This window comes from Setaria viridis, chromosome 9, assembly GCF_005286985.2.
Source record: "Setaria viridis chromosome 9, Setaria_viridis_v4.0, whole genome shotgun sequence".
Taxonomy (NCBI): domain Eukaryota; kingdom Viridiplantae; phylum Streptophyta; class Magnoliopsida; order Poales; family Poaceae; genus Setaria; species Setaria viridis.
In genome coordinates, this window is record NC_048271.2 from 40,186,848 (window position 1) to 40,207,807 (window position 20,960).

The 20,960-nt window shown below is 42.0% G+C and overlaps 1 long non-coding RNA gene and 1 pseudogene across 3 annotated transcripts; both read left to right on the forward strand.

Moving 5' to 3' along the window:
- The first annotated feature begins 247 nt into the window (after positions 1-247).
- Positions 248-379, forward strand: LOC117841138 (small nucleolar RNA Z247; annotated as a pseudogene).
- A 2,025-nt stretch (positions 380-2,404) lies between these two features.
- On the forward strand, positions 2,405-6,387 carry LOC117838717 (uncharacterized). 3 transcript variants are annotated; one of them, XR_011897059.1, is made up of 4 exons: positions 2,405-2,910; positions 3,066-3,154; positions 3,792-4,120; positions 4,192-6,387. It is a non-coding gene; the product is annotated as an uncharacterized lncRNA (long non-coding RNA). The 3 variants fall into 3 exon arrangements; XR_004636686.2 differs by having other exon boundaries at positions 2,406-2,910; positions 3,792-4,268; positions 6,073-6,387; XR_004636685.2 differs by having other exon boundaries at positions 2,406-2,910; positions 3,792-6,387.
- The last annotated feature ends 14,573 nt before the right edge of the window (positions 6,388-20,960 follow it).

A 20,960-nucleotide genomic window follows, 5' to 3' on the forward strand; every position in this document is an offset into this window, starting at 1 on the left:
TGCAAGATCAGCAAGTCCTCGCTTTCTTGTTCAACTTGGTCACAAAAGATGTGTTGGGACAAGTAGCGACCTTATCTTCGTCTGCAGAAGTCTAGGCAGCTTTGGAAATATGTTCTCTGCCTAGTCTCGCGTGAGGGTAACTCATCTACGAATGCAGCTGTTGACCCTCAAGAAGGGAAACATGGCAACTTCAGTTTACTTCAACAAGATGAAGGCTATCACTGATGATCTTGCGGGCGCTGGAAAGAAAGTTGAGGATGACGAGATGATATCTTTTATCCTCACTGGTTTGGATAGCGAGTACAACCCCATTGTCACATCTCTTATGGGACCTACAGATCAGATCACGCTCAGCGAATTGTATGCCCAAGTTATGGCGTATGAGACAAGACTGGAGATGCTTCGTGAGGGTTCCATTGGCCAATTTCAATCGTCCGCCAATGTAGCAGCAAGAGGATGTGGAGGTGGCTACAAAAGCCATGGCCGTGGTAGCTATCGTTGCCGTGGAGCAAATTCCCAAGGAGGACGAAGCACTGGTGGAGGTGACAGTCGTCACCAGTTCAGGACCGGTGGCCAAACCAATTCCAAGCAAGATGTCAGATTTGTGATAGGCCAATCATACAGCAATAGATTGTTGGTATAGATATGACGAAGACAATCAAGCATACAGTAACAAGGCATCTAACTCTGGTCCAGCAGCAGCTTATGGCATTGATACAAATTGGTATGCTGACAGTGGGGCTTCAGATCACATCACTAGGAACTTGGAGAAGATGACTGTTAAGGAGAAGTATGGCGGCCGAGATCAAGTTTATTCTGCAAGTGGCCAAGGTATGAGGATTAATAATGTCGGTCATGCTATTTTGCAAACCCCTACTCGCAATCTATTCCTAAAAGATATCTTACATGTTCCAAGTACACATAAAGCCTTGCTTCTGTTCATCGATTAATCTTAGATAACAATGTTATATTTGATTTTCATCGTAATTTTCTCTTTATCAAGGATCGGGCAACGAAGAAAATTCTCCATCAAGGAAGATGTGAGAGGGGTCTCTATCCTTTGGTGCTATGTCCAGTAGAAGGAAGTTCGAATAAAGAGGTGCTAGCTACAGTCAGACCATCCATAAAACAGTGGCATAGCCGCCTAGGTCATCCAGCTTTTCCTATAGTGTCTCATGTCATTAGAGATCATAATCTACCTTTTGTCAGTAATAAAAATATTGAGTCTGTATGTGATTCTTGCCAAAGGGCTAAAATCCATCAGCTTTCTTATTCCATATCAGAAAATGTTTCCTCCACTCCGCTTGCTTTGATTCACTCTGATGTCTTGGGACCGACACCTATGTCTGTTGGAAGGTTTACCTACTATGTTAGCTTAATTGATGACTTCAGTAAACACTCGTGGATTTACCTTCTTAAAAATAAATCCGATGTGTTCAATGTGTTCCATGCTTCATTGATGTAACAGAAGGTTGTTTTGGATAGAGATAGGCTAGAGATAGACCTAGTTTGCATCATATTCTTATGAATCAAGTTGTAACTTATCTCTATGTAATCTTGACAGCCTTATTGCATATATAATATGGAATCGTGGGATGAGAGTTTGCTAACCATGTTTACTAGTTTGCCTTATATTTTTACACTGGGCACCTCCAATTAGCCTTTACATGGATTAGCTAGTGTTATGTGGTACTGGTACTTCGTGCACTAAAAGTAAAACTTTAGTGCATTCGTACAGTATTAAAAGCTCATATTTGATCATTTAGTCCATTAGAATATATTTTTAATGCTAATGATCACTTAATAATTAAGTCATCTTTTGAGACATACGCAATTTTGAAGGCAGCCCCAACTAAAATTTACTACATACTTGATTTTAGTTTTACACCCGTCACTTTCTTATTCTACTTAGAGGGTGTTTGGAAAGGGGTGCTAAACTTTAGCACCTCACTTTTAACACTCGAACTCCCAAACAGGGGTGCTAAAAGATGAGTGCTAAAGTTTAGCACCCTTGTTTTCTTTAGCACACCCAAGGGGTACTAAAAGGTGCTAATGGGTGCTAAAAGTGGTCCCGAAGCTCACTTTTTCCCTAGTTGCCCCCTCTCTCTCCTCTCCACTTTTCCCCAAGCCAGTCATAAATGAGGGCAATGTAGTCATTTCTCACCCAATGTGCTAAACTTTAGCACTGTATCCAAACAACCTCAAGTGCTAAACTTTAGCACTCCATTTGAGGGTGCTAAAATTTAACACTGTGCTAAAGTTTAGCATTGTGTACCAAACAGAACCTTAAAAAACCAAAGAGGCGGAAAAAAATTCCGTACGTCCGGGTACTCCGGTCCGTCGGGTCACGGTAGACCCTCCGATCTCCTTCCGCAGTCCCGCACCCTCTCCCTCCGTCCATTTCTTCAGCCCCCGCCCCCAATCCCACCCATGCCCGCCGTCTCCGCCGCCTCGCCACCCCATCTTCCCCCTTCCCCCCGCGCCTGCTGCCGCCGCCCCTCTTTCCTCCCCTGCGCCAAGCCTGCCGCCGCCCCCGGTGACGAGGACCTCAGCGATAGTCCAGTTCCCCTCTTGCGACGATGGCGAGGACAAGAGGAGGTGGGATGAGGACCGGGCGAGGAGGAGTGCATCTCACTCCCCGTCTGCCAGCACTGCCCTCCATCGTGCTCTCCCCTCTCCAACCCCGGCCGCCCCGAGCCCTCCAAGTGCACATACCGGCCCCAAACCAAGAGGTTGGCCCCAGATCGAGGCGCCCCTGACCTCCGTCCGTGGAGCTGCCCCAATCTGCCGCCCCCTTCAAGCTGTCGACTGAGACTCAGGCGAGCGCCGTGGAGGCGAGTCAAGCGGGCTCCAGCGGTGCTATGGATGGGATATTTACCGCCGTCGCTGTGAGGGCTGCCACGATCTAAGGTTCTGGCCAATCAATTTTTCTGGCCGATCTAATTGATGCAATCCTCCAGACATTTATCTCCATACTCAGTATAGCAGTGTATTACTCTAAAGACGACATCTAGATTGGGCAAGTAAGCGTTTCTGATCATTTGTGAAATTTGTCTGTTTGACAGGGAAACATTTTGCCAAGCATTGCAGGCTGAAATCTGTCACAAATCTCGTCTTTTGGATTCTTGCGGAACTTGTTTTGACACTCCTAAAGGTATTGAGATTAGCTCCATGTGCACATTTTTTTAATTTGAATTTAAGCAAAGAGGTACGCTTATTATAAGATTCAGCCATGTAGTAATACTGCACATGTGTAATACTAATTCTTTACTATATAAATTGGAAACCATAGGAATCTTTTTCAATTTGGCATATCAAAGAACAACTCATATTGAATTCTCCTGGTAATTTATTTTTGTAAGATGCTGGTTTACTCTTTATAGTATCTGGACCTATTTTTTCAATTGTGTGGTGTTCTCATAAATGGACTTGGCACTCTAATGGTCTTGTTACTACAACAATATTGAGTAATAAAAATTTCCTATTCCGGTTAGCAGATCTTCTGGGCACCAGTTTGGGTATGAGCAATTCCTTCTCTCACTTGGAGAATGTCTCATTTGATCATACCATTCTGTAGTTTAACTTCACTAATATCAATACAGTAGCTGGTTGTTCTTCTTTCTTTAGAAAATTTTAAGCACGTGTATATATTTTTTTAAGGGGCTCATTCATCAGCCCTAAGCACACATTGCATTAGATGCTTGCAAACAAGGTGCTCACACAAGAGTTTTTTCGATTTTAATCAATAATTTTGTGCTAATAATTTTGATTTTGCCTTGCCTTCCTGTCAGGAGTAATTTCTTAAGAATTCCTACAAGGAATAACTGCCTCATTGGAAATTATTGTAGAAGTGTGGAAGGATAAGGGGATATTACAACAACAAACAAGAAGAGGCTTCATGATCATTTGAGTTAGAACTACAACCCAAAAAATAAATGGTCTGTCCAGTTATTAATATTCTGGTTTCATACTGCAAAAATAGAAAAGTGATTAAAACCCTCCCAAGTAGTCTGTCCTGCTGCACTTTCTTTTCTATAATCCTGATGCCATTTTGTTTCATGTGCCTGGAAGTGATGGGAGAAGGTGGAGGAGAAGGGCTTTAGAAGTTCTTAATTTGCAGGTTCATTTTTTTTTGCTACTTTCAGAGGAGCAACTGATATAAATTGATAGTTACTAATTTGTCATGTGCAGGCTTCAGAGGAGCAACTGATTTTTTTGAACAATCTAGGAGCGTGAGGGGAAACTCAGCCTGTTCTTGATCATCTCATGTAAGAAGTTTGATTCTTGCTTTACATAAATGAGTAGCTGGACCTTACAAGACTGAATATCCTTTCACTGTCAGCACAGCTCTTTGATTGATCCCACCTGTCTTGGTTTGACAATCGATTTTGTATTGCCTGCTTAGTGCTTAGCATGTAAAACAATTGCCACTGTTGATGTGTAGATATAGTTTAGAAACCAAATATTCTGAAATTGCAGCTGCTATGGATAGTCCTGAAATTGTTCTAAAAATGCAGCTGCTACACTATAATGGCATCTTTCTGAAAATTTAAATGTCACTAATATAAGCTGCCATCCTCATTCTGTCAGTTACAACATAGTGTGTGCTTACTGAATGTTCTAACTCATAGCTTACTAGATGTATCTATAAACTCAGCCGTGGGCAAGATTTCATATACAACCTTTGATTTCCCAGTTCTCATGCAAGTAGTAGTGTTTTTACAGGTGCTAATGAAATCATGGCCTAATGCCATGATGTGCCTTAAATATTGTGAGTGAACGACAGGGTAACTTGCTATAATGTTGTTTGCACACGTTACTTATTTAAAGCAGCATAGCCATATCTATAATATTGAATAGAAAATTGCACTATTCTTGTTTTTAAAGTAGCATAGCCATATCTATACTATTGAATAGAAATTGCACTATTCTTGTTTCTTGGAGTTGAGATACCTTTGCGTGATTGCTGATATTGTTCTGTATTATAGAATGCTCAACACCCGAGATGTATTTTGATTTTTCTAATTTTTTTAATGCTCATGTGAAGGTAAAGCTAAACGGGTAAGTTCAAAGTGTTATAAATGGTTTGCGAAATTCTTTTTTTATTTACTATGCTAAACTCAGTAATTATTGATCATATTTATTTTTCCCATCTAACGGGCAACATAATTGCCAAGGGCTCTCGGTAATTGAACTTTTGCTATTTTGTGATATGTACATGAGTTCTTTCTTGGACCAAAGATGTTTCAGTATGATATTGCAGTGATGTTGGAACTTGATTAGTTGCTCTTGAGGCCTGAGCTGTTCTCATTTGCTTTGTTGTGCTTATAAGGAACAATGGCCTATAGGCTATATGTTGATGGATAAATATACTAGAGAATGCCTGGCTGTCTGGTAACAAATACTAATTTTGGTAAATAAACAATGTTGCCATGATCAGTTGCTGAATTTCCCATACTATTTAATCTCTTAACAATTAGGTGAATATTGGTATTAATAGTATATGTCCATCCTTGCATTAATTGGTAGGAGATATGATGTTACTTGTTAAAGTCTAAATTGTATTTGGGAGCACCTACCGGGCTAGGAGATAAGATGTTACTTGTTAAATGTTGAAATTTGTATTGAGTACCTATTTTTCTGTGAAAGCACAAAAGAATAATCAAAGATTGATAAGGTACATGCTTATCAATGCTTGTTCCAGGGGACTTACGTTGTTAAGGTAGCTTATATACTAGAATGGTTTTTTAACCCTGCCAATTATATGAAGTTTATGGTTGTTTTTTAAGGATAAATGACCATAAAGTACATTGTTTTGAATCATTATTATTTTTTTCCAAATGCAAAATCCTGCTTGTATCTATGTCTCTTCAGCAGTCTACTGATCGTGCTCCAAACTCTAAATCTGTTTGCGATCTTTCATGCTACTAATTTGTCTAGCAAACAGTTATGTTTGGAAGCTATAATCATCAGTGTGATTTATTAGATTCTTAAATGATAAGCCCTTTTCCATAAGTGAAGCTTGATTAATGTGATTTTAGCTTCAAATCTAAAACATGTCCCATTCAGCAGACATGTAAATGAGCTCTGGAGGGATGCAAAATCTAGGAACCACACTACTTAGATGCACACCGCGCCTTGCACAAGAGATGAACACCCACTTGCAAGGCATGTGCTGGCTGATTTGGAAGTACAAAGAGGAAGGATTAATTGGAGTTGGGATTATTTCTTCTGTCAAGACGAAAAACCAAAGTTGTAATAAATTTGGGCATATGGACAAGGATGTGCCATTTGCGAAGTAGAAAAATTGTTTTGTTGATGAATCTTAGTGAACAAAAAGCTTTGTGCATCTAAATTGTTATGCTAATTATTTTGCTTCTAGGTCCATCTTATAGGTCTTTCTTGTTAAGGTGGTTTATTTTATTTAATTATGTTGTAAGTCCGTAGCAAGGTAGCCGGTCACAATTCTAGTCTTCACCTATTTCTAAACAGTGGTCTGTTTCTGCGGTAAGTTGACTGTTGGTCTGTCATATGTCAATGGCAACTGGATTTTCCCCCTATTCAAACATCCTCTTCGTACCGCTTCGCGTGAAAGAAAAAAAGAATTGAGTCTTTCTTCTCCCTCACGCGTCCCTATCTCCTTATGCCGTCGCTGTCGTAAGGACCCCGGCTACATCGTCGACACCGCCACACCGGCGACGCCCACGCCCCCCGCCACCTCTCCGGTGCCAGCGAACCCGCCGCTGACCCCGGCGAGGCCCGCGCCCGCAGCCAACCCGGTCCTACCGGCCGAGCCCCCGCCGGCGACACCTCCCTCGTCCGCGTCGTCGACGGCGGTGCTCCCGCCCGCGGCGGCACCTTCGCCTCCAGTCAAGGTGCTCACGACGTCCACCGGCTTTCCACCTCGAGCCTCGACGCACGCGCGCTCGGCCTCGGCGGACGGCTCCCCAGCGATGCGTTCCCGGCCTTGGTCACGTGGGCAAGCGCGCAGCTCCGCGGTCATGGGCCGCGGCGTCCTGCTGCCGCTGCCATGCGGTATGGTGCTAGCCACCCCGCAGTCCCATCACCACCGATGTTGCTGGTGCTGGAATGCGGATTATTGTTGGCTCAAATGCGAGGACGAATGTGCGTAGGCGATGTGCACGACTCGTTCGACAAAATGTCTCAATGGGTTACCGGCAATGATTTTTGTATTTTCTTCATGTTTTTTTCATTCCAGTAAACTGCCTTTTTTTTCTTGTAATTTTCTTTGCATTTTATTTATTGGAAACATTCTTTCTAGGCTCTCCAATATGGCAATTTCTAATTTCTCAAAAAGAAAAAGGAAAACAATCAAGGGCAGGAGAGACAATTCCCACCAATTTCTACAATTTCTGGAGTTGGAGTCACACTGTTAGAGTTAGTGGAGCTAAAAAAAATATGGAGTTAGTGGAGTGAAGATGTTTTTTTTTTCTAAAGCGCAGGCCCTACTTCACGTTGTGAATGAATTCTCGCTCCCAACATTTATGCTTTGGCAACAATGCCAAAGAATTTATTTGTGACTACCTAAAGAAAAGGATTATTTATGACAGTTATGAATATTGCTTACTTGTGAACATCAATTAGGTGGCTCACAAAAGAGCATCATTTCAGTAAACTTTTTGCTCAGTATTGACGGCGGTGGGTGGTGCGCCGATTGATTCTCTGTTTTGCTTGGTGGCGACCGGTCACGTTTGGTGGCGGCTGTGTTGGTGCTTTGCTTTTGCCATGGTGGTTTTGGGTCTTGCGGCGAAGTGGATGGAGACCTAGTTGCAGACTCGGGGGGTACGAATGTCCATGGTGGTGGTTGGCGACCATGCAGTGGATGTTGGTGCAATATCCAGAGGGCAAGACTTCTCCTTGGCGTTTGAGGGCGATGGTTTGGAGGGGCCGTGCACCAGTGGTGACCACGAAGTTGGCATGAGGCTGGTATGGTAGGAGGTGGCCGGCATATTTGCTTCCCTAAAGGGATCTGGGTGTTGAGGCATTGGGCGGTCCCGCAGAGCGGTGACTGCTTCGGTGCGAGGTGGTGATCCTCTGTTAGATGCTAGAGCCCCCATGCGGCATTCTGTTCCTTTGACGAGGTGATTGGGTTGCTTGGTACTTCATTTTTCATCCTGAGCTCGGTACACGCGGTTAAAAGTTGATATCCAGATGCAGTTGTTCTTGTGTCGATTTGACAGCTTGCAGCAACCTATGGCGACTAGCCCTGTTTTTGCGGGTGTTAGTCCGGTGTAGGCCATCTTCGCAAGGAGGCGCAAGCGGACCCAATGCATGGTAGTTACATGGCTTGCAGCGGACCACAGCGACTAACTCTACATGGCAGTGGCTAGCTCGGCATGGGACATGCTTTTGCTACTGCAACTGCTACTAAACCATTGGAGGAAGCAAACCAAAAGCTTAAGGTTCAACTTGAAGAGCTCACTAGCAAGTATGTGAACTTGCAAGCTACTCACGAGGAACTAGAGTGTTCCCATGAGAAGCTTGTGGATTCACATACTATGCTTGAAATAACTCATGAGGCTGTGATTGCCACGCTAAAATCCTTAGAATCTCAATCGCACAAGTGTACATCCTCAATGTCTAGAAATAGTATATCTTGTGCTAACCCTTGCAACTCACAAGGAAAAATTTCTTGGTATGATCAAGTTCTTGTAGAATCGTGTGATGACCTCATTGCACAAGAGAATGAAAATTTGAAGCAAGAGGTTAAGAAGCTCAAGATGGACTTGTTTGGGTTAAAGGGTAAGAGTATTGCACAACCTTCTCAAGATAACTGTGATGTCATGGTGAAGAAGCTTGAGAAGGGATCAACCTTGCAAAGCTCCTGCAACAATGCTGATAAGCCCATCATAAAGCAGAAGCAAGATAAGAAGAAGAAAAGACTTGATCACATTAAGTGCTTCGAGTGCTCAAAGATGGAACACTTTGCTTCTATGTGTCCAAAGAAGAAAGAAGACACACCAGAACTCTCCAAGAGACAAAAAACCCTAGCAAAGAAAAGATGTTTCAACTATCATGAGAAGGGACACAAGATTGCCTCATGTACAAGCAGTAAGTCTCACTCTGGGAAAACCGGAGGTTCTGGATTGGAAAAACTGGAGGTTCCAGTTTTGTTAGTAAAACCCCAGATCAAGCTGAACAGGGGTTTCTTAAAGGCTCAAGAAAAATACATGGAAGGTAATGCTGTTAGAAGTCAAGACAAGAAAGCTATAGGAAACATCAAACACAAAACTTGCTACGCTTGTCGAAAGAAGGGTCATCTTGGTAAGGATTGCCCAAATGATAACATTTCTAAGCCTAAGTCCATTCATAATGATTCCAAGGAGATTAGGAAGAACTTAACTAACTCTTGTGCTGCCCAAGTGACTCACTCACCTAAGGCTACCACAAAAGCCATTTGGGTACCTAAGACTTTGTTGACTAACCTTAGTGGACCCAACATGGTTTGGGTACCAAAGTGTGCTTGAAAGGTCTCTGCAGGTACTTGTAGGTGCATTGGAGCTTGGCAAACTTGAGAAGAAATTTATCCATAATCTTTGGCTCAAGTGGGAACTTCATGTCTATTCAAGAAACAATGCCAAAATGAAATCTATGAACCACTCTATTCTTCAATGCATTCTTGGTAACAAGTACCTTGCTCCAAGCCTTCTAGCTGGTTGTATATGAATATGCTCATGTGCTAATCACTTACAACAACTAGATAGCATTCTTGGTCTAGTTAAGCAATATTTATCTCTCATACCATTAGATGCTCTTAACCGCTTCTTTGGAAGCTCTTGTTATAAATGTACCTACAGACCATAAATGAAAAGATTATATTCAAGAAAAGAAGTCCAGGATGACACCAGAACCTCAATGATGATTCAGTAGAAAACTGGAGGTTCCGGTTTTTGAGAAAGAGGAATATGCAGAAAATTCCACAACTAGCTTCGGAAATTTCTGGAAAGTGTAGAAATTCCGCAAGTTTCTACGGATTCTCCAGAACTTATGTCATCATTGATCTTTTCTGATTGATTAAAATGGTTAAGTTGTCATATACATCACATTCACTCATTCTGTTGGTATAAGCATCCAAAGAGACAGTAAGAAATCCTTTGCTAAATTTCACCATGGCATGTTTATGTGATTAAGACCAAGATATGAAATGAGTCTCCCTTCGAGCTTTAACTAAGTTGAGTGCATGCTTCAAGAATTCCATCCTTGATGCACATATTAAGGGAGAGCTTGTCTCATATTTTGTGTCCTAGCTACTAACTTGATTTTCAAGCTCTCATGTGTGTAGGAAATATCTTTGTCATATGCTTAAAATATCACATCTTCAATTAGAAGCAATATTGTGTTATATTTGCTATAAACACAAGGATAAATAATTTAACTTGAGGGCTTGATGGGCATCTAATGGAGCTAGTGCTTTGGTTCAAAAGAAATATCCTATGCAAAGAAATGATGCCATCATTATTATAAGTGAAGAAGTCTTGTTCTAGGGCTAAGGTATGAAATTTTACAAACTCCTTGTTTTAGCTTATGTATCTAGGCTTACACATGCTAGTGTGTTTGGCATGCAAAGATCAGTAGACTCGCCTTTGTGGTTGTGATGGGTTTTGGATATTTAATCGATGTCTCTATCTTTGTTGACTAGAATGTTTTCTATGTTCTTTTGAAAGGTGAAAGAGGGCATGAGTTAAACATACCAATCCTCATCTTGTCTACATGACCATTGTATGCTCTGAGTGAGATAGGATCGATTTTCAAAATTTGACTAGCATGATAGGAAGTGTGCCTTTTTGCAAAATCTTGGACCTTGGTCTTTGTGGCCATGTTGACCTATTTGCAGTTATGGTTATCCTTGCTTGTTTGCTGGCTAACTACAAATGGTGAAACCTTCTCAAGTCCATAGGATCATCTCTCTATCTTATCTCAAGGGCTATAGGACATTCTTTCCCAAATCTCGTGTCCATAGGAAATGTCATCCTCTGTGTTCGAGATTTATCTCATAAGGAACAAATTGACATATAGATCCCAATCTGAGTCTCTGGAACCAGCAAATCTACCTAAGATGAGGCTTCTTAGATTTTCTCTATGGGTTAAGACAAAACCGGAAGTTCCGGTTTTCCAAAATCGGAAGCTTCGGTTTTGGTCGGGCCGCCAACGGTTACATTCCTATGGGCCCGTGACTTAGCCCCTATCTCTCTCCCATTCACCCTAACACACACAGCCTGACCAGAACACAGAGAAGGGGCAAAAAGGGGGTGATTCAACGGGATCAAAGGATTCAACCGAGGGATTTGAGGTTTGGTGGTTGATTCTTGCAATTCAAGACCGGAGGATCCACTTCTTTCTCCGTTTTTCCATCCTTAGGAACTCAGAAACATGTTTCAAGGTACCCTAAATCGAGTTCTTCCCCGATCTACTTTTCTAGGGTTCATCTCTATGTTTTCTTTGGTCAAATCATGTACATTAGGACCCTAGATGCTATTCCTAATAGTAGTTTCAACTTTTCATGGTCGAACGGATGGATCCATGAACTAGGGTTTCCCGGCTGAAACTGGAAGTTTCGATTTTAAAAAATCGGAAGTTCCATTTTTGGTAGGGAGATCCCAGTTCATCCCTCCTATGTGTTCGTCTCATGTTCCTAACCTAAGGAATAGCTTGCATTATCTGTCAGAGAATCTTTTCTAAGCCTATTGCACCTGTTTGACTCCAAGGGGGAGCAAGGACGTTGTTTTTTGAAGAAGGGTAAAAGAGAAAGCAAATGATCCACCCGTGCCAATTAGGAGATCTTAGAGGACCACTGTCACACGGGAACTGTCTAGAGGGACCATCCGCATAGAAACTCAAGGCAATAATGGCAGTGACACTTCTAGTGATGATGAGGAGACCGAGGATGAGACCCATGTTGAGCCACCTAGGGAGAGTTTGAAGAGAAAGGGCAAAGAAATCAAAACCAGTAGCCATGAGAGCAGTCAAGGTACAGGTAGTGGTAACAATGGAGAAGAAGCTGATGATTTTGATGTACCTACATCTCACTTTCAACCCTCTGAAACAGATACCCTTGGAGAGGCAAGGATGAGAGAGCCTCAAGCAGCCATTTATAGAGTCACAGTGACTCACTATAAGGCTGCAGGAATGACCGATATTTTCTAGAAAGAAAGAGCAAAGAATCCCTAGAAAGTTGGAAAGGCAATTGTGGATTATAGATTCTACACGGATTTTCATCAAAATTTCTATGAGAATGCGATTCTTGCAAAAGGTATTCCCATTGCTCGCTCTCAATTCATTGATTGGTCTCACTTGACAAATTTGAGAGACCCCATTGTAAATGAAGTCATACAAGCTTGCAAGGACAAGAATGTTTATCACATCATGGGATTTGAGTATAGTTAGAATAAAGAAATCATTGCTCAATTCTATGCCACTTGCTACTTTACAGTGAAGAACCATGTGAAGCATGTGTATTGGATGACTGAAGGAAATTGGTATGGTATATCCATAAGGGATTTTGCTACACTCCTTGATTTTCACATGGATGATCTTGACCTTGTGAGGATACACATTGGTAACACACTCTCAAAAGGCGATATGTCCAGAATGTATCTCACACCTCAACCAGTTTACTATGGAGGGACACACAACATGATTCCATTCTATGGCTATCTCAACCGGTTGTTTAGAAAGACACTCTGTGGCGGAACCGCCCAACTTAAACTGGTTTAAATGCGCATAATCGCTGTCGGAACAACAATTATCCGAAACGCACTTAAAACAGTATAAGTCCGGTAGTCCGTCGAGTGTCCCTAGGACTCCTCGAAAGATCCACGTCATGTCTCATAGCCATACACTAGGATCGCTTCCACGATGGGAAAGCATCAACAAATATTACATTTTTACATACATACAAGGGGTACGAATTATTACAAAACATAGTTTGAAATAAACTTAACAGTGCAGGTTAGAGGGATTCTAGGAGTTTAAAACATAAACTGGTCCGGGTGAGAGATAAACATTTAAGTTTTACTTATATGGTATTATGAGACTCGTAACAATACCCTAGTTTTTCGGGGCTTCCTCTTCTGCGGACTCTTGCTGTGATTCTGAAACAGCAACAAGGGATAACCTTGAGTACGGGGTACTCAGCAAGGCTTACCCAACTAACCAAATATAATAGCTTTTCTGGAACTACATGATAGCTGTTTAGTGTACTGACTGACTCACCTTTTGCCAAAAGAGCTTACTAAAAAGTGAGGCCTTAACTTTATCTTTTAACTCAATTAAGTTATTACCTAACCAATCTAGGTGATAATAGAGAGATACCTTTGCAAGTAGTAAGAAATTAAGCCATACAACAAATTAATTTCGGAAAGACGTTGCATTCGTGAGATTACACTTCGATGCTCAACAGTGATCAAGTGCATTCATAACCGAGAATTGCGGCGATCCGGATCAATTTACATCCTGCAGGAGAGCACCCTGATCACCAGCTATGTACGACTGTCCGGGTCATACGTAACGACCTTTCGATTAGCAGACCCAAAGATTGGGAATAAGACTACCCGAACCCAGGGACGCACCCCCACATGGGACCCCACGTCTGGCCTGATCTCCATGTGAGTTTCAGGCTACGCCCCTGCCAATCTCCAGCACGTCAAGCATGGGTACGAAATATTCCCGATCAGAGAGTCTACTAACCTACCGGGCTTTACTGGTCCCATACCCAGTAAGTAACCAGGTGACAATCACTTGATCAAAGGTTTAAGACAACGATCGGGCCTTAACCAAATTAAACTAGCAGACAAAACTAACATCTCTAGCTTTTGTCGGCTTTCCAGATTCCAAGCTATCTTTCCATATTTAGCATGTATGACCCAACATTTCACCTTAAGGTTTGGTAACCAAGTTCTTTAAGCATCTAAGCATTTCTAAGCTTGGGTTACTTACTAATTGTTGAACAAGTGGCAAAGATGTCCTTAAAACAAGATAAGATTATGCACAGGAATGGGTTTCAATCAACTCCTAGACTTAATGCATTCATATAGAAATTAGCCAATAATTGGACACATGAAATAATAATTCCAAAGTAGACAGGTATAAATGCACCAGGGCTTGCCTTGATCTATAAAAATGTTAGCACTGTCCGACGGATTGGCTTTACAGGGGATCAATTCAACGATCTCCTCAAATTCCGAAGGTCTTTCTGATAATTCCAAGAATTCCTCTTCAGGTGCTTTGGTGTCTACGATATAGCATATGCATGGGTTAGTGATGCAACTTTTTGAAAACAAGACTATACAACTTTCCTTCATGATAAAGTTGCAAGCCAACAAGTGACTACACATTTATCATGATAAAGTTGCAAGCCAACACATAAAAACCGGAAAAGATTAACCCATCATGTTTATTTTCTTTACTAATCCTATCTTAGGCTTTTTCTTTTATTTTTAGAAAATATTATAAATATTTGCTAGTCTCAAAACCTAGCTCCTATGGGTTAATAGTAATTTGTGAATATGAAAACATTATTCCATGTTTTATGCATTTAAAAAAGGTTAAGTATTTATTTAAATACCTTAATGGAAAGGCATTAAACAAATACCTAAGTTTTTATTATTTTTCTCCTAAGGTATAAGAATTTTAATGCATAAAGGAAAATAAAACAATCCTAACAAAATTGGTTTCACTAATTTTGGACACTCCTAGAAATTTATATGATTTAAATGGTGATTCACGAATTTAATCTATTATTCTACTAAAGGAAAATCTAAATTTTATCCCAAAACCCCCAGCCCAACTTTTCTCACCCGCACCTACTCTACCCTCTCTCACTCGCGCGTGACCCGCAGCTCGGGTCCACTTTCTCCCCCTTTCTCCTTTACCCGCCGGCCACTGGGCCCACTGGGCCGATTTCCCCTCTCCTTCTTTCTTTATTTCTCCGCCGGCCCACCTTTCTTTTCCTTTCTTTTCCGCGGCACCCGGCCTACCAAACCAGCCCATCGGCCTTTTTCTTTACCGGCCTCCGCACCGGCGCCTGGGCCTGCTGGACTCGGCCGACCTTACTCCTTCGCCTGGCTGGCCCTTCTTCTTTCCCCTTCTCCTTCTGACGCCCCCCCCCCCCCGACGCCAGCACCTTCTTCCTCCTCGCGCCAAAACAGAGCGCGGCAGGGGGTCGAGCGGCTCGACGGCCGGCGACCAACCGGCGACGCGGCTGGGCTGAGGAGGCATCCCCAAGCCACAACGCACCCGTGGGCGGCGACGGCTCCCCGGGAGATGGCCGGAGCTAGCCTCTCCACGGCGGCGGGTGGCGTGACCAACGGCCGGCCGTGGCCAAGCACGGCAATGGCATAACTCGTCTCTCCAACTACCCCTACAACTTCCTAGTGATCCCTGGACTTACCCCAAGCTTACCACAAGGAAGGAGAGTGGCGGCAAGGTGAAGCTCACCGTGAGCAGGAGGTCTGGCGGCGGCGGGCGAAAACGGCAACGGCTAGAAGCTCGCCGGCGGAGAAGCAGGAAAACAAGTATGCACGGCTGTTGGTAAGGTGTGAGTGGAGGTGTGGGCGAAAGGAATCAACGGGGGAGGCGACGTGGCGGTGGAATTTGATCGGCAGCAGCAGCTTGACAGAGAACTACGGGCGGTGGTAAAAAGGCAGCACGGTAAGAAGCAGCGGCGGGAGCGGTAATTATATGAAAGATTCACCGCGCGCATGGGCGACACCGTGGCCTAGCGGTAGGCTTGCGTGGTGAGGAGGTGGCCTTAGGCGTTGAGCTGGCGAACGGGCGAGCTGCCGGCGGTGACACGTTTCTGCCGCTCTATTTTTCTCCTCCCCTTTCTTTCTTTCACCCGAAAGTTCAGACTTTAGCCACGGTCGATTTTGCATCAAACGGTCCAAGAGCCCCTTAAGCAAAGTTGGAGATAAACTTGAGCTCTTTAATTCATATATAAACTTTCACCCAAGATAAACATCCCAAGGTCCACATTTTTGAGTTTTTCTCTCGGGTGACATGAAATTGTTCTCAACTTCAATTGCAGTTCGTCAGGCTCTTATTCAGAGTCATGTATCCTTCTTTTAATCCAATTTTAGTGGCATAAACTCATTCCATATAGTCCAACCACTGACCAATCATGCTCTATAACTAATAAGGATTCTATTTTGCACATGAACACCTATACCTTTTGCACTCCATTCTTCTGAATTTCGCTCCAAACATAGCTACTTATTGTTGTTTCAGACTTAGAGAAAAATGCAGTTTCAGCAGTTAAGCCGATATTGCCAGAGTGCTGACTTTGAGCCTCAATTTGAATTTGATTCCTTCACTATTCCTGATCAACAACACCCTATTATACTTGTCCAAAGATCATACTTCATTGTTGTGTAGTTTCCTTTGTCCACTTACTTGGAAAGTTTGGCAGAAATCAATTTCCAAGTTGGATATTTGCACTGTTTTTCTGAATTTCTATTTTCGGATAGTGAACAGTACTTGACTGGTTTTTGTTTTTCAATTGCTTTTCTTGAGGGGTTTAGGCCTAGGATTAGTCTCCAATTTTAATCCCTAAAGTTCTAAACACTCTCAAGCCTTCATTTCATATTTTTGCCAAATTTTTTCCGAATTTAAATTCCAAAAGTCAAATTTTGATCAAATTCAACTTGAATTTGACTTTCAGTCAATTTCTTTCCTTTTCTCCACAATTCACCCTTAACCTTTCTTTGTCATCTTTGATCACCAAAACACCAAGTGTTACACACTCGCACCAAGAGAAGATGATGCTAGCAAGATAACATTCTATGGTAGAAATTTGCTTGAGGCTATGCCACCTAGTGCGAGTGATTTTAGTGTGGTAGATTACATTTAGGAGGAGATGAAGGAGATTGCTACCTCTCCACAAAAGTGTTGTGGATATGCTTCCTATCTTATGCATGTGATTGAGAATATAACAAGGCTTCGGTTTAAATATGATCAACCTCACAAGCCTTATCATTTGAAGAATGCCATTGTTGGGCCGACACTTGAGCACCTTTTTAATCCTCCCGGAGGTGTTCCTAGTCCATCTATTGCACCTGAGGGACCTTCTAGTGTTGTTGTCCCTTACGATTCTCCTCCTAGGGCCACTGCACCATCTAGGGCAGCAAAGACCACATCTACAAGAGGTGGTGCAAGTGGCTCATAAGAAAGGTATAAGCCTCCCTCTCCTCTTCGCAAGATGTTCAACTTTTTCATGGGGATGTGCAATTCTATGAACATCAAATTGCACAAAGAGAGGCAAAAGAGAAAGAAGGACACCATTTGGTGCAAGCAAATGCAAGAACTCAACATGCCACATAATCCTCCCTCTTCCATTGGCTCGGATGGTCAAGAAAGTGAGTCGAAAACTACTGAACAACAATGGGAGAATGCTCAAGCCGTTGATTATTGGGGAAGTACTTTTGGTTACCATGATCCCGCTTATGGATCTATGCCAAGTGGTGGTGGTTCATCCTCCGGTGCTCCTACACTTGGTACAGGGACTTCTCAGCCCTCCACTGATGATCCTAACATCCCAAAAGATGCAGCACAATAGTTTGCATCGATGTTCTTTGGAATGGCACCATATCCTCCTCCTCCTTCTCCTTTTAGTGGCCCAAGTGGACATGATGATGATCGGGATCCTCCAGTTGATGATTAGAAGCTCAAAAAAGCCCCTAGGAATCTTTCTGGTGATGAATGACAAAGGGGGAGAAGAAGTAAAGATTAAAGCTTCGAAATCAGTTTTCAGTCAGTAGTAGTCTGGCAAAACCAAAGGTTCCGGTTTTCCAAAACCGGATGTTCCAGTTTCTAGCTGTTGGATGCAACAGGCCCTTGTAATATATTCTATCCTAGGTCTTGTGGACTTGAGATCTTGTAATGTGTGCTACTCTGTGTGTTGAACCAGTTTAAGCTTTGTTAAGCCCTTTTGCATGCTAGTGTGAGATTATTGATTGATGATTGTCTTTGCTGTCAGACAGAAAACGGAAGTTCCGATTTTGGAAAACTGGAACCTCGGTTTTGGTCTAGCAGACAGCACCACTTTGTCTCATTTCATTTGATTTGTGATTATTTGTTGCATGCATCACGTGTTATAGTTCACACACTTGTTTTGCACCCCACGGTTGCTGATATTTAGAAGGAGCTCCATGTTTGTCTTGCAAAATGTCCATATTGGCATTTTAAGCCAAATTTTGATGAAAAAGAAATATATGCACATGTTGAGGGGGAGCTCTATCTAAATCTCAGTACTCAAAAGTTTTAATGTTATATCTTTTATAAGCTTTAATCAAGGTTGTCATCAACCATCAAAAATGGGGAGATTGAAAGAGCACCTAGGCCCCTAGTGGGTTTTGATGTGTTGAATGACAACGTGATTAAAGGTCTAATGAACTTGTTAAGTTTATGAGCAGGATGTTTATATTGATGAACAATCTTTGTGGGAAAGAATGTATCAAAAGGCTCATACAATGAAAAGAACAAATATGTGATATGGCATTGTTCACCCAAGCAAACAATGGTGTAAAAGAGAAGTTAAGGCTTGGTTGTTAGTCTTATGTCGTAAGATTGCTTGAAGTTAAAGATGAATGTCATAAAGAGGAATATTATGTGAATCCCATGATAGTTATATGCGATATGTGACAAGCAAATTGAATAAAAGATAGAGGCATGATGGCATTGATATATTAATTGGTCTCTAAATTAAATGAGAAGCTTGTTATAAATAAATGGGATATAGAAGTCAAAACAAGACATGATCTCAAGCGGATTTCATTCATGATGTAAAAACATAGTTAGACTCAAATACAACAGCAATTGGATGAAGAAATCAAGCAAGTGATTAGCAACGAGGCACTAGGCAAAGTTTGATCAAGTGGTGACTTGGGCCATGAGCTCTGCTAGGGTGAAGGGGCTAGTACTTGGAGGATTTTGAGGTATCAAGTCAAGCCTTATCGATAATAGCAATATGGTGCATCAAACATTTATTGAGTCATATGAAGAAGTGACTTGTAACCTAAAATTGGATTTTCACTCATATGTGATTGAATATTGATCCAAGTCACTAGCTCAAGGTTGAAGTGCTCAAACCAAAGAGACAAAGGTAGATGCAGCTCTCAAGAAGATATGCTTGTCAAGTATGGCATGCTTAAAGGAAATGAAGCATAAGAAGATGAACATGGTATATTTATTTTAATCTTGAGTATAGGTGTGCCGTACTATCAAGAGGGATGCATCACATGGTCATTTGACATAGTCTCAGTGCTCAAGCATCCTATGTGAGGGAAGAGACACGAAAGCCACATGTACACTCTAATGGCAAGAAAGTTCCGGAAGTTTCTGGAAATATTTTTGAAAATTTTTAAAAGTTTCAGAGTTTCTAAAGAAAGTTTCGGAAAAATCCGGAACTCATCTCGCAGCGGCTAGTTGGTTTGAAAACTATAGGTTCCGTTTTTGGGAAACCGGAAGTTCCGGTTTTGGTTTGACAAGGCTAACGGCTAGTTTTGGGGAGTGGAGTATTTATACCCCACGACCCCCTCAGTTATTGGTTGCTGTTTTTGCAGTTGCTGCTTTGCTTTTTGGCTGTTTTAACTTGAACCAAAGCCAAATAGCTCTCCCCAACCCCTCTTTGTGAGGTAGTGTGATCTTAGCTAAGATCTTGTGAGTTGGGTAGTAGAGAGGAGTTATTTGAGAGCACTAGAAGTGCACTCACACGCTTGAGCACTGGTTTGCCTTGTCAAGTTACAATTGAATCATTTGTTACTCTTGGAGGTGTTCCTCCTAGATGGCTAGGCATCGTCCAAGAGCTCCCAAGGTGTGGTGAGTCATGGGAAAGTTTGTGCAGGTCAAGCTTTGCCTCCGAAACAGAAGAAGCTAACTAGTGAAGTGAGGAAAGGGTTGAGTGCAACTCGGCTTCCTTGGAAGCACCTAATGGAGATGTAGGATTCGCCTGGTGGTGAATCTGAATTTCGGTGAAACAAATCGTTGTGCCTCCTCGCTGGTTTGCATACATTTGGCTTGCACTTCTACTTCATTGTTGATCTCATTACATTGGTTGATCAACTCAGGTTTTAGTGTTTGTGAAGTGCAGGAACTTTGTGTTTCTACTAAGTTACATCATCTGAGCGCATTCTCTAAGACTGGTTTGATCTTTACCTCTCTTGCTCGACATAAGGTTTAGGGGGTTGTCTCTACCAGTGGCAAAACCGGAGGTTCTGGTTTTCAGGCAGTCAGATTTTCTTCCGCTATTTAAGGCATGTATTTCCTATATTTGGAAAATTCTAGAGAGTTCTTTGGAGATTCCGTAAGTTCTAGAAATCTCCGAAGATATTTTCGGAATATTCCGAAAGTCATTGATAAATTTGTTTTAAGTGGCAACGTTTTCAGGTTACACCTATTCACCCCCTCTAGGCGACATCAAGATCCTTTCAATCTATTATTGTGTTATGTTGAGCTTCTTCATACAGTATTGTCAAGAATGTTGTTGTATTTAATTATTAATATACTAGTTTCATATGTAGATGGATGATAGATTTGGAGATATAGCCAAAGAAGGGCAAAAAGGCCTACCATTGCTAGCTGAACTTGCACAACATGCTGATACTATTGGAGAAATGGGTAACTTGTATACGGAGTGGTATTTGCACAAAGGTGAATACAGGGAAATGCCAGAAACTGAAATTCAATGGGTGATGAGGTATGTTACGTCCGAGGTATTTTTATAAGATATTTCAGATGAGCACCGAGATTTTCGAGAAACTTCATGACTTGTTAGTCTCTACCTACGGATTGACTTCAACCAACAATGTTTCATCTACTGAGTCATTGGCGATATTCTTGTGGATCGTCGAAGGACCACAATCTTTTTCACAAGTTGAAAATCATTTCACACGGTCACTTTGGACAATTCACCAAATGTTGTAGTGTTTACGCAAGTTACATAAGGA